Raw genomic sequence first — 12146 nt, 5'->3', positions numbered from 1 at the left:
TGTGAAGAATCACACAAAGCTTATATTAAGCTAATATTTGCCCATTTGCTAATTTCTCCTCACTGGCCTCAGTTCTCACTGGGTTCTGAGAATTAAATAGTCCCTATGGCACTATTAAGTATCGGAAATATCTTAAAATATATTAAACTGAGGTCAAAAGAAAGCTACCTATTGGACTATAAACACATACTCACATATGCAAAAAATTACAAACAAGCTATCTCCTTTCTAGTAATTATGATGATTTAGTTTCCAAAGAGAACGAAGTTTAGAAAGGGTTATTTAGGAATATTTATCATAAGGACCTTCTTTAACATTACAGACTGAAGGAACTAAAGGCATCAAAACCATCGTGCCCTGAGTGTGACTGTAACTTCATTTTCATATCCCAAGCACCTCGCAGAGGCCCTTGAACGCTGTGAGGACTAAATGAAAGTAAAAACAAATGACTGAGATCTTTCTGCGTGCCACACACGATGCCAAGTAACATATACACAGTATTATCTTATAAAGTTCTCCACCATTTTGGAGGTTGTCTAACACTACAATCCTCATTCTACTGAGCAACCTGAGGGTCAGAAGGATTAGATAACTTTCTCAGAGTCAACAAATTAGTAAACAATGAGGCCAGAATTCTCACTCACACAAAGCTGGCTCCCAACAGTTCTCTTAACCATTCTGCCATTTTCTTCTTAGTCATAAAAGAAAATACACATAATTCAGCCAAAAGGAGTAAAGAAAATTAAAACTTTGAAGTCTTCTTGAAAGAAATTAATACCAGCATGAAAATTTCTAAATTAGGAATAAAATTCTCAGAGAAAAAAATTTTTAAGGAAAAAACAAAACACTGACTAAAAAAGATGACAGATGGTAACTAAACAATGTCCTTAAATATTTCTCTACCCTTTGTCAGGTCTCTCCGTTTGGGCCCAGCATATGAAAGGAATTCAGTACAGTGACATTACAGTTCCTGAACTTCATTTAAAACCATTCTCTTAAATATAACTCCCCCAGGTTCATCATAATCAAACAGAATACAAAAAAATATATAAATTTCCTCTTCTTGGTAATCACATAATCTTAAAAATGTGTACTTGAATAATCTTCCTACATTTAAAAATCAGTACCGCTTGTAAGGCTAAAAAGACTCCAGCAGACCAAAATGCAGAGTATATACATCATAAAAACATTTTGAACGAAGTATACTATCTAATAATTATAGCTTTTAGAGTTTTGTATAGCTTTTACTAGGGCAATATTTATATAAACGAAAGTTCAAACTACTTAGCAACTTTGAGTATTTTTACCATCTTTCAAACGTTGCTGGTAGGGAAAAAGAGAAAGGAAGTGAAGGGTCCCAGAAAAGGTAGAAAATCAGCCCAGAATACAGGGTTCATGAGAGGACCTGAAATCATGTAGCTCAGTTCTCTAATTTTATAGAAAGAAACTGAGGACTAGAGAAACTTGGGGACTTGGCAAAAGCAGCAAATTAGTTTTCAGAAGTGGGGCTTAATCTAATGATCCTGACAGTGAAGCCTTTGAGAACATTTTTAAAATATGGCATAAGGGCAGATCACATTAACAGAACAAATCAAGTGCACCACAACCAAAAAATACCGCAAAGTCAGATGCCCCACCGTGTCCCCTTCAGAACAGTGTTTTTGCTATCAGTCAAGCTTCAACAGATCTGCCAGTCCCTTTATTGGCAGTCAGCTACAAGGTTCTGAACGACCATTTGTCAAATTTAGTAACACCATTCTGGGCTCTTCCTAGCTTAGGCTGGCAGATGATCATTGTATAGTTCATGTTACTGAATTAACTGTAAAACATTTGATGACTTTTTACAAGTCTTGACCTTTCTTTGTGATTCCATAATACAAGCATCAGACCTATTTGTATCCTTCCTGTGGAAATCACGACATTTTCTTCCTCATTAAACTTTCAACATCTCAAGCTGGTATTTTATTTTTTACATGTTAATTTCATGTTCCTTGAAACAGAATGCGAGTTCTCTGGAGATGGGCACTCTCCAAGGCTTACCACTTATCTTCGACTCCCTTTTCCACAGAATATGCCGCTGTTTCTGTGATTATTGACCAGCAAACTGAAGTTTCTTCAAAACTATTTATTTCAAGAACTTCTATCATTGGGATATTTCTTAAGAAATGACTGTATAACTCTACTCTTTAAAGATTAGTTATACACAACATAAAAAAAACACACTTATTCAAATATGATGGAGCAAGAAAGGTCTAGCTGACTTTTCATTAGCAGGAGTTCTTAATCTAGGGTCCAGAGGAATAAGTCAGTGACCTGTGGACTTGGATGGGAATCTTCTCACTAACCTCTAGGTGAAGTTTTACAATTCCTTCAATCAAAATTATAAGCAACAAAGCAAAATACTATCAGAAATACCTATGAACTTATCATCAAGTGAAATCAGAGGTATTTTCATATTATACTACAGGTACTGCAAACTCATCACTATTTAAAATTACAATAGTTAGCAGAATTGTTGCTGAAGTTTATTCTCTACTCTGAGAAGCATACATATACTCTATCAAAAATTTTTATTTTTAATATTTGTTAGCTATATTTCAATATAACTAATTTCCTTTTTAATCTTATGTGCTTTATTTCATAACATCACGAATCATTTTCAGAATCATTATTCTGGGAAGGGATTCACAGGCTTCACCAGATTACCAGAGGTCCATGGCACAAAAAAAGGTCGACAACTCCCGCACTGTAACATACACAGAGTAGGTGAGGTAATTACAATTCCAAAAGATGATCAGGATAACTGCCTTATTATCAGCTCTAGTAAAATGACAGTCAAGTTTTGAAATGTAAATATCTCTGTTTAAGGCTAGGAAGAGCACAGAAAGAAATTTTAAGCTGCTCATTTTCACTGGAAGAACACAAAATACATCTACAGGAAAATTACATTTGTAAATACCTATTAACTTATCATAATTAAAACAATTACAGAATGATAAATGTTTAAGTACTGAGGACACCTGTATCAGTAACTTTTGTGGTGGCTATTGTGTTCTTGGCAAGACTTTTTCAAGAAGACCAAAATCAGTAACAGCTAGAATTCTTATTGAAGAAAGCATGGAAAAGTGTTTTCCTTTATATATAGCACATACATATTAAAACCATTAGAATTATGGGTCAGACCTTTCCTGATTAACTATATCGTGATAACTAAAATGACTTAAAAAGGAATTCAAAGAAAAACATATATCTCTCCTACTGAAAGAAAGTAGTTAAAAAAAAAAGTTCTAATTAATTTACATTTCCCCCACTACTTCCTATTCTAAGAAACTAAACAGTATAGGGTATTTCCTAAAGATATTTTTAGTAGTTCAGTATTATATACAGAACATCTTCCTAAATTATACTGAGCCAATGTAGTTTTTTTACTTAAATCATAACTTTTCATTTACATCTGAATTATCATTTCCTCCAAAAGACATATTTACCTTCAGCCAGTGCTGGTGATTCTGTTCTTGTCCTTCTATCTGTTTAAAGAAAGAAAAAAGGAAGAAAGTCTAAAACATTATTATACTTAAAAACATGTTTAATTTTATTAAAGTTAACTTTAACAAAGTTTATGAACGCCATCACATATCACACGCATATGCTATATACACTTATGTGTGTGTATGTATATGAACGAACATACACCTCCTTGAATTAAGTCAACAACTATTTACAGAGAACCTACTAAGAGTAAGCCATTATGTTAAGCCCTGGAAAATACCAACAGGCTTAAATAAGACACTGTAATTGCCACCCTCAAAACACTCAAAGACTACAATCTTTACCAAGGGAAGTATATAGTACTCATCATATCATGAAGCAAGAGACAGAAAGGAAAGAAAATTTCTAATTCGTCTTTTTTCTTATAACAGGGGCCTAAAATTACCAAAAGAGATATATTTCTATACTATTATCATAGTTTACATTCATTTCCTTTCAATGTATTAAAAATACCAGTTTTGGGGCGCCTGGGTGGCTCAGTGGTTTAAGCTGCTGCCTTCGGCTCAGGTCATGATCTCAGGGTCCTGGGATCGAGTCCCACATCAGGTTCTCTGCTTGGCAGGGAGCCTGCTTCCCTCTCACTCTCTCTGCCTGCCTCTCTGCCTACTTATGATCTCTGTCAAATAAATAAATAAAATCTTTAAAAAAAAAATACCAGTTTTGCTAGAGGTACAAAGATCCTTATATTCCATGACAATAACCTATTACTTGCCAGAGGTACATCTGGCAAAACCCAAGTGAACCACGAAGTCCTCTGTAGGACTGGTTTACTAGTACTATTAAAGTATCTGCAAATCCTAAAACATCTGAGGTAAAATTAAATCTTCAAAATGATTTTACTCTAACTTTATAACCAAGAGCAACTACAGCCACTAGAACAAACTAACTGAGTTCACATGCAGTGGGGGACATATTTGACTAAGGTAACTACTCACCTTTACATAAAAATCTCTTTCCCTAATTGTTTATTCTATGGCCAGAGTCCTGGACTTTGTGAACACAATTTCTATATGCTTAGTAACATTTAGAGGGGATAGGACACTGCCTTCCAAGATGGTAAGTAATCAAACACATACATTGTCTTCTAAAGGCTAAAATGTGGTGCTGTGTCTCTGACAGATAAGAAAAGAAGGGAGGGAGGGAGGGACAAAAAGGTCCTGGAACCAACAGATGGAAACAGGATGGACAACCTTCAGGTTCACTGGATTAGAAATTCTGAGAGTGGAGGAGGAGAACAGTGGTTTCTGCCAGAAGACACAGGAAATATTCTGAAGCAACTACCACCTGGTTAACTTGGACTCCTTGCCGGACCAGCATGCTAAGGAAAGAGTCACCATATCGGGGAGTCCTCTAACAACTTATGGCTGCTGCCACACCATGGGGACAGGAGGAAGTCTATCCAGAACCTAGCGGATTCGACTGGGGCTGCAATGCTCAGTAATAACTGTAAGTGAGCAGCTGTAACAGTTATGACCCAACAATGATAAATCAACTACAGGCATTGATCCCTTGGAGAAGGTCTGTGTCACTGAACCAGGATGACCTGTTCAAGTGCGGGCTGAAGGTAAGGCAAATCTAGAACAAGTCGTAGAGGACTGCAAAAATGAACATTATTTCACTAACCCTCCTATTATAAGTCTAACATAGACAGTGTGGTCGGCCACGATCTTAAAAACTCTGCAGCAGAATGGACTAAATGGCAAGTGTTTAATGGAAGGCTGTATGGGATACCTCTCACACTGCCTCACAAGTTCACTCCAGCTGAGGCACCTCCCCTTAGCTACACTAATGGGGCTCACTTTCTGTTCACAAGCTTTGCTCTAAGAGACGCTTAGAGGAACTCTTGAGCCATCCTGGGATATATGAACCCTGACCTGGAAGTATGAAGAAGTTAACATCAACAACCTCTGAGCAACCCCTGACCACTGGGGAATGGGATCTGGTATATAAATACCCCCTTCTTCCCACCCAAAGGCATATTCTTATGTCTTATATCTTCTCAGAGGACTTGCTCAAGATTAAGGCCCAGGTACTCATAGATGTGACCAGGTCAATACAGACCCTTGTTTTGGCTTTCCTTCCTCCCTGTTTCATGTACCCTAGTTCTCCAACTTGTTTCTTTTTCCCTTAAGATTTTATTTATTTATTGAGAGAGAGAGAGACTGAGAGAGAGAGAGACTGAGAGAGGGAGAGGCAGAAACAGGCTTCCCACTGAGCATGGAGCCCCATGCAGGGCTAAATCCCAGGACCCCGGGATCATGACCTGAGCCAAAGGCAGACACGTAACGGGCTGAGCCACCAGGCGCCCCACCAACTTGTTTCTTGTTAACAGGTCCCTAAATTATCTGCCTTAAAAGGGTCTGTCTCAAGCTCTGCTTTTGGGATGAAACAACGCCAGGACACTTGTCCTTTGGGACACCATACTCCCTTCCTTATCATTCTAACTCACTGGATGCTCTTTATCTCTGTTGCTGAACTTCTCTCAAATCCCCAGATGCTGATGTGCCCAGAATGCAGTCCATTCTCCTGTGATTTCATTCCATCTCATGGCTTTAGTATCAACTACATATTTCAAATTTACTTATCCAGTCTAGACATTTATCTCCCATTCCATACTCTCATAGCCAATGCCTATTCAATATCCCCTCTTGGATGTTCAAATAGATACCTCAAATTTATAACATGTCGAAACTAAACTACTCATCTTCCCTCCCCAAACCTGATCTCTACCTCATCTTTCTTAACTCAGTTGATGGCATCTCTATCCTTCCAATTGCTCAAGTAAAAACCTTGGATTCCTCTGCAACTACTTTCTCTCAGACATCCCAAATTCCACTACAGCTCTCTTTACCTAAAATCTTCACACCTACTATTCCAGCTTCTGTTAACTCAAAGTGGAGGGTTCAGCTGCATTAGCAGTCTTAGGTCTATGATTACTTCTTAATCCAACAGCCTCCAGGGGCTGCAAAACTGAATGCATCTAGGTTGGGTGGAGCCACATTAGAAGTGCTAACTAGGGAAACAAATGTCTATGCTTCATCTAAGGGGTGCCATGGCTACTAACATGCCATGCTAAAAACATAGGTGATCCGGGGTTGGATATTCAGGTTAAACAATTTTTAGAGGTTATCAACTAATTAAGCTTTAGAAATAATCAGTAGGCCAAAAGAAACAGTCTGAGGGTTAAATTTGTTTGATGAAACGTAAGTCTGCAACTCCTGCTCTAGGATTTATCTATAATTGATATACCAATAATCCTAATCTTTCTTTTTTTTCTATCAGCTAGGTGATGAATAGGAGCTATTTATGTTCAAAGCCTAACCATTCTGGTTTTCCTCAAAAGCTCCTCTTGGATCAATGTTACTACAAATGGAATGAATAAACACATTTTTGCTTTTTCTGCCAAAAACAAACTTCCTTCCCTAAGGCAGACCAAAGCCACTCAGAAATAAACAAAACAAGTGGCTTGGCTGGCCACTCTCATTAACCAGAGGAGCAAACCAGTGCCACTTGCATAAAACCGTGGGGAAAAATTCTATCCATTTTATCTAATTCTGAATACATCAAGAGTAAGAAAACACTTGTAATTGTTTTACGCTTAGAAATCAAATGTCAGGTTATTAGTAGTGAATATCAGATAGTATGCAAATTAGATAATCCAGGCATCTAAAATCCACAAACCTAGAGGTTCCTCAAGGAAGTGTTAAAGTTCTTTTGCCTCCAGCAAAACATAAAAGCTATGACTTCAGAGCATTCTGTCAACCACATTTACAGCTTCGCAGCATTTCAAATGATGATACACAAATCTAACTGGTTATGCAACCTACACTGCATTCCTCCTTCATTTGGGTATATGAGAAAATCAGATTCAATTGACAGACACAGAGCAATCTTAAAGCCATCGGAGAAACAGAAAAGAACACTTGAATGAAATGGCCTATTGACCGTGTTCCCAGATAAGACAATATTATGAAAGTGCATTACTACAGAACTCTAGCAAATATCTAAATTTTGTTTTTTAAAAAAGATTTTATTTGAGAGAGAGTGTGTGTGTGCTCGTGTGCAAAGGGAGGGGGAGAAGCAGGCTTCCCTCTGAGCAAGGAGCTGGGATGAGATATGGAGCTCAGGATGAGATATGGGACTCCATCCCAGGACCCTGGGATCACAACCTGAGCCCAAGGCAGCGGTTTAACTACTTCACAGCCACCCAGGTGCCCCCTTAGAAAGTTTTAAGAACTTGAAAAGGTTATTCCATATCCGTTTGAGGAAAAAAAAAGAAACAGGCAAATCTACAAAACAATTTTTAAAAACAGAAGAAAAGAACCAGTCCTACACATTAATAACTAAATCTGAGTGGAACTCATACAGATATACAGTTAGAGGAAGAGACCAGAGAAATTACAATGGTCCAATAAATGTAAAAGAAAACTCACACCAAATACTGATAGTTGTATCTTGAGTCACCTGTGCAATTTTTTAAAAGCCTGTTTCATATACTAGAATGAAAATCCAACATATGCACAAGAAAACTAGGAACCACTAATAAAATCAAATACTCGCATCCCACTCTTAAAATTTCTTAATTCTTAATGTATCATTAAAAATTAGAGAAGTAATTTGCAAAATCTGGTTGGTTTAAAGGCAGTTTGTGTTGTTCATAAATAACATAAGCCCGTGCAGCATTTAGTTCAGGATGCTGCGGCATGATGTCAAGCAGGAGCAGCATTACAGACCTGATCCCCATTCGGCCTGTGAGCTTCAGAGAGAAGCTCTGTGCCTGGGTTGTCATACACTGCTTTCCTAATGCCATAGAATTCTATGACCAAAACAAATATTTAATCACCTTCCTAGCAAAAATATGCATCCACATATAATGTATTTTGACAGAAAGAGTCCATCAGTGTTTAAACTCTGAGCAAGAATCTTAAGTCTCTCAAAGCTTCAATTTCTTCATCTGTAGAAAGGGAGATAATACCTACCCCTCTAAGACTGAGACTCAGAGAATGAGAGGCACCTATTACACTGTCTGGCTCTTTTCCTAGGTCTTTTTTTTTTTTTTTAAGTTTTTATTTATTTATTTGACAGACAAAGATCACAAGTAGGCAGAGAGGCAGGCAGAGAGAGAGAGGAGGAAGCAGGCTCCCCGCCAAGCAGAGAGACCGACGCGGGGCTCGATCCCAGGACCCTGGGATCACGACCTGAGCTGAAAGCAGAGGCTTTACCAACTGAGCCACCCAGGTGCCCCTCTTTTCCTAGGTCTTACCCATCCCATCAGGCCAATCTTACCCTCTGCACAGGTGCTGTTACTACCATTCTTGTAGTTCTAAGGGACCAACATCAGAATATTACAGAGTTACTCTGTCAATTCCACAAGTATTATTAAAAATGCATATGTCTCCAGCGTGCTTATGATACAAAATAACACGACAATCTTTATCTTGAAAGAGGTTAATGACTTCCTATGGAAATAATACTCCCACACATAAAAAGTAACAAGTCCATAATAATTCTGTCCACACTGTATTACCATTACAGACTACAATTATAATAGAAATTAAGAGAACAGAACTGTGTGAAAGAAGAGTATATTCCAAGTATGGGTTAAGTATCTTCAAATGGACCGGATAACACATCATTTCACTCATCAAAATGTCTGGCTCTTTCCCAGGACTGAAAGCAGTTATCACAGCCTGTTCTTTTGTTATTATAGCCCCTGAACTAAGCACAATGCTTGAAACATTGTAGTCTCCAGTGTGCATAGGAGTGGATGAGTGATTTAGCAAACAACAGGATAAAAGATGTAAGCAGGGGCTCCTGGGTGGCTCAGTGGGTTAAGCCTCTGCCTTTAGCTCAGGTCCTGATCTCAGGGTCCTGGAATTGAGCCCCACATTGGGCTCTCTGCTCAGCAGGGAGCCTGCTTCCCCCTCTCTCTCTGCCTGCCCCTCTGCCTACTTGTGATCCCTCTCTCTCTGTCCAAAAAAAAAAAAAAAAAAAAAAAAGATGTAAACAGCCAATACAACTAGTTTAGAGTTACGATCCCATAAGACTGCCCACCCTGCTGAAAGGATTTGTTTGGGAAAAATAAGCGATAAGATTGATATACAGGTAGCAAATACCTGACAAAAATTTAGAAAAATGTGCAATTTCTCCCATTAAAAATTAAAGTGATAGAGACTTTAAATAATACACTAATGGTTTTATAGATAATGGTTTTTCCAGGCTGACAAAATGACTTAACGACAAGAAATGCAGATGACTGATCTCTGAAGATCTAGTATCTCTGGGGAGATATTGTACATCTGATACATATTATTGCACAGCTACCTGCCTTGGTAGCAGTCAAATAATAGATTTTTAAAAGGCTATTGAAAATGCTCTGCCACAATCTTAAATGTGAACTGCTTCCTAATGGCAATTCTATGAAGATTAGAAGACCTCCAACAGGTCAGATGTTATGCAATGCAGAGTATAAAATGCCAAGTAAAATAAGACCTGCCCTCCGGAAGCTCATAGTCTATGAAGAAGACATGTTAAAAATTATTACAATGGTGCATCTGGGTGGCTCAGTCGGTTAAGCCTCCACCTCTTGATTTTGACTCAGGTCATGATCTCATGAGATGGAGCCCTGCTTAAGATTCTCTCTCCCTCTGCCTGCCCCTCCCCACCATGTGCATGCATGTTCTCTCTCAATAAACAAAAATATATATGTAATACTACAACACAATAAGTAAAATACTATAGAACTGGAGTTCTTTGGATAAACTAAAATGGGAAAACGGGAATAACTGAACTATACCTAGAGGATAGTCTCAGAGAAAGAACCGATATTTGAGTCTGCCTGATATGTTTTTAAAAATACCATCACCACTAACAACTTTCAAAGGTGTTTTTTAAATTCAGTAAGTTTTAAATTAAGTTTTTTTTTTTTTTTTAAAAGATTTATTTATTTGACAGATAGAGATCACAAGTAGGCAGAGAGGCAGGCAGAGAGAGAGAGAGGAGGAAGCAGGCTCCCAGCCAAGCAGAGAGCCCGATGCGGGGCTCGATCCCAGGACCCTGGGATCATGACCTGAGCTGAAGGCAGAGGCTTTAACCTGCTGAGCCACCCAGGCACCCCCTTAAGTAAGGTTTTTTTAGGATTAAATATGAGCATATTCACTCACCTGGAAAAGGGGAATATTCTCTCCTAAAAGAGACATTTTAAGTGCCGACTGTTAACAAACAGTTCATAATAGATTAATACTAAAGTCCTTAAGAAAAATGCTTTCCTAAACTGAGACCGAGGCCAACATTAAGAACTTGACAAACAATGCGTAAGATTTTTCAGTGTGACTAAATACAAAACACACACACACTAATTTTTTAACAACTACTATTCCATCTGCCATGCGTGTCTGAACCTTAATCTGTGTGCTCTTCTTTTATTTCTTACTGAAGTTTTAGATAATTCCAGATTCTAAGTACTCAGTCTGAATTTACAAACCAGATGACAGGGAAACATTTTCAAAAAAGGACATGTACTATCCTAACTCTTTAATGATCAAAGACTATGTATGTATGTGTTAAAGCTTTACCTTTACAACAAATACATCAACATGCTACAGTTCCTGGAATGGGGGATGGGGTGGGTGTAGAGGTTCTCTTTTCTCTTTAAAAACAGCCCTACATGTCTTACAGGCTTTTCTCCTAAAAATGAAATGTCCACTAGTAGCCACAGTTTACCTAAAACATCAATACACAAAACTACAAAAGCATCACATCATATAGATTAACTTTATTTCTCAAACGAGGTGGTATTCCCCCCCTTTTTTTAAAGATTTTATTTATTTGACACACACATACACAGAGTACAAGCACAGGGAACAGGAGAGGAAGGGAACGAAGCAGTGCAACTCAGGGCTCGATCTCAGGACCCTGGGATCACAACCTGGGCCAAAGGCAGATGCTTCACTGACTGAGCCACCTAGGCACCCAAGAGCTGATAATCCTTTAGTGGAATCCTAACTTTTAGAGGTTGTGCAGAGATAATCAAGTGGAAAACATTCAGTATTTTCAGATTTTGGCACATGTGTGTATGTATATTGCATCATGTTGCCTACTGTGTAATAAGAAGGGACTGTCTCTTTCTGAAATCAATGTCAACATGCATACATACTATTTTGTGCTACATGCTCAAAACAGTGCATTTGAAGGTTTCATTCTCAAAACAGTATAAACTCAAGAATAGAAAGCAAATCAACAAATTAAAACTTCTCCAACTAGAATTGCTTTGGCTGTGTTAAATTCACCAGGCCAAGGCCTCTAAATAAAGATATGGAGGGTCAATGGAGCAAAAGTGTAGAGGTCAGGGAGGATCAGCCCACCAATACTGCCCCTCTACTCCCACGACTTCCTATCTTGAGAGAATGGGCCAAAGACCCTGGATACTTGAGAAATCATTCACAGGGACAGAAACAAGACCAGTGCCACAGTGTCCTAACCAGACTGTTACGGTAATACCTGCTTCTTGCCCTCCTGTGGTTATTGCTCACTTTTGGAACCTGAATTCCTAATCTCTCCACCACCAATTCTGTGAGCTACCTGCCATCATGCCAATA

At 38.3% G+C, this 12146-nt stretch overlaps 1 protein-coding gene across 7 annotated transcripts in view; it reads right to left on the bottom strand.

The window, feature by feature from the left end:
* CYRIB (CYFIP related Rac1 interactor B) overlaps window positions 1-12146 on the bottom strand; it is a 141934-nt gene that overhangs the window by 52485 nt on the left and 77303 nt on the right. For 6 of the 7 annotated variants that reach the window (XM_045977991.1, XM_045978030.1, XM_045978038.1 and 3 more), the window contains one exon: window positions 3489-3527. The exons of the other annotated variant lie outside the window; for it this stretch is intronic. The gene's annotated coding sequence lies outside the window, so the exon portion shown is untranslated. The remainder of the gene's footprint in view (window positions 1-3488; window positions 3528-12146) is intronic. 7 annotated transcript variants of the gene reach the window in all.

This window comes from Meles meles, chromosome 1, assembly GCF_922984935.1.
Source record: "Meles meles chromosome 1, mMelMel3.1 paternal haplotype, whole genome shotgun sequence".
Lineage (NCBI taxonomy): Eukaryota > Metazoa > Chordata > Mammalia > Carnivora > Mustelidae > Meles > Meles meles.
This window is presented reverse-complemented; position numbering and strand designations above follow the sequence as displayed.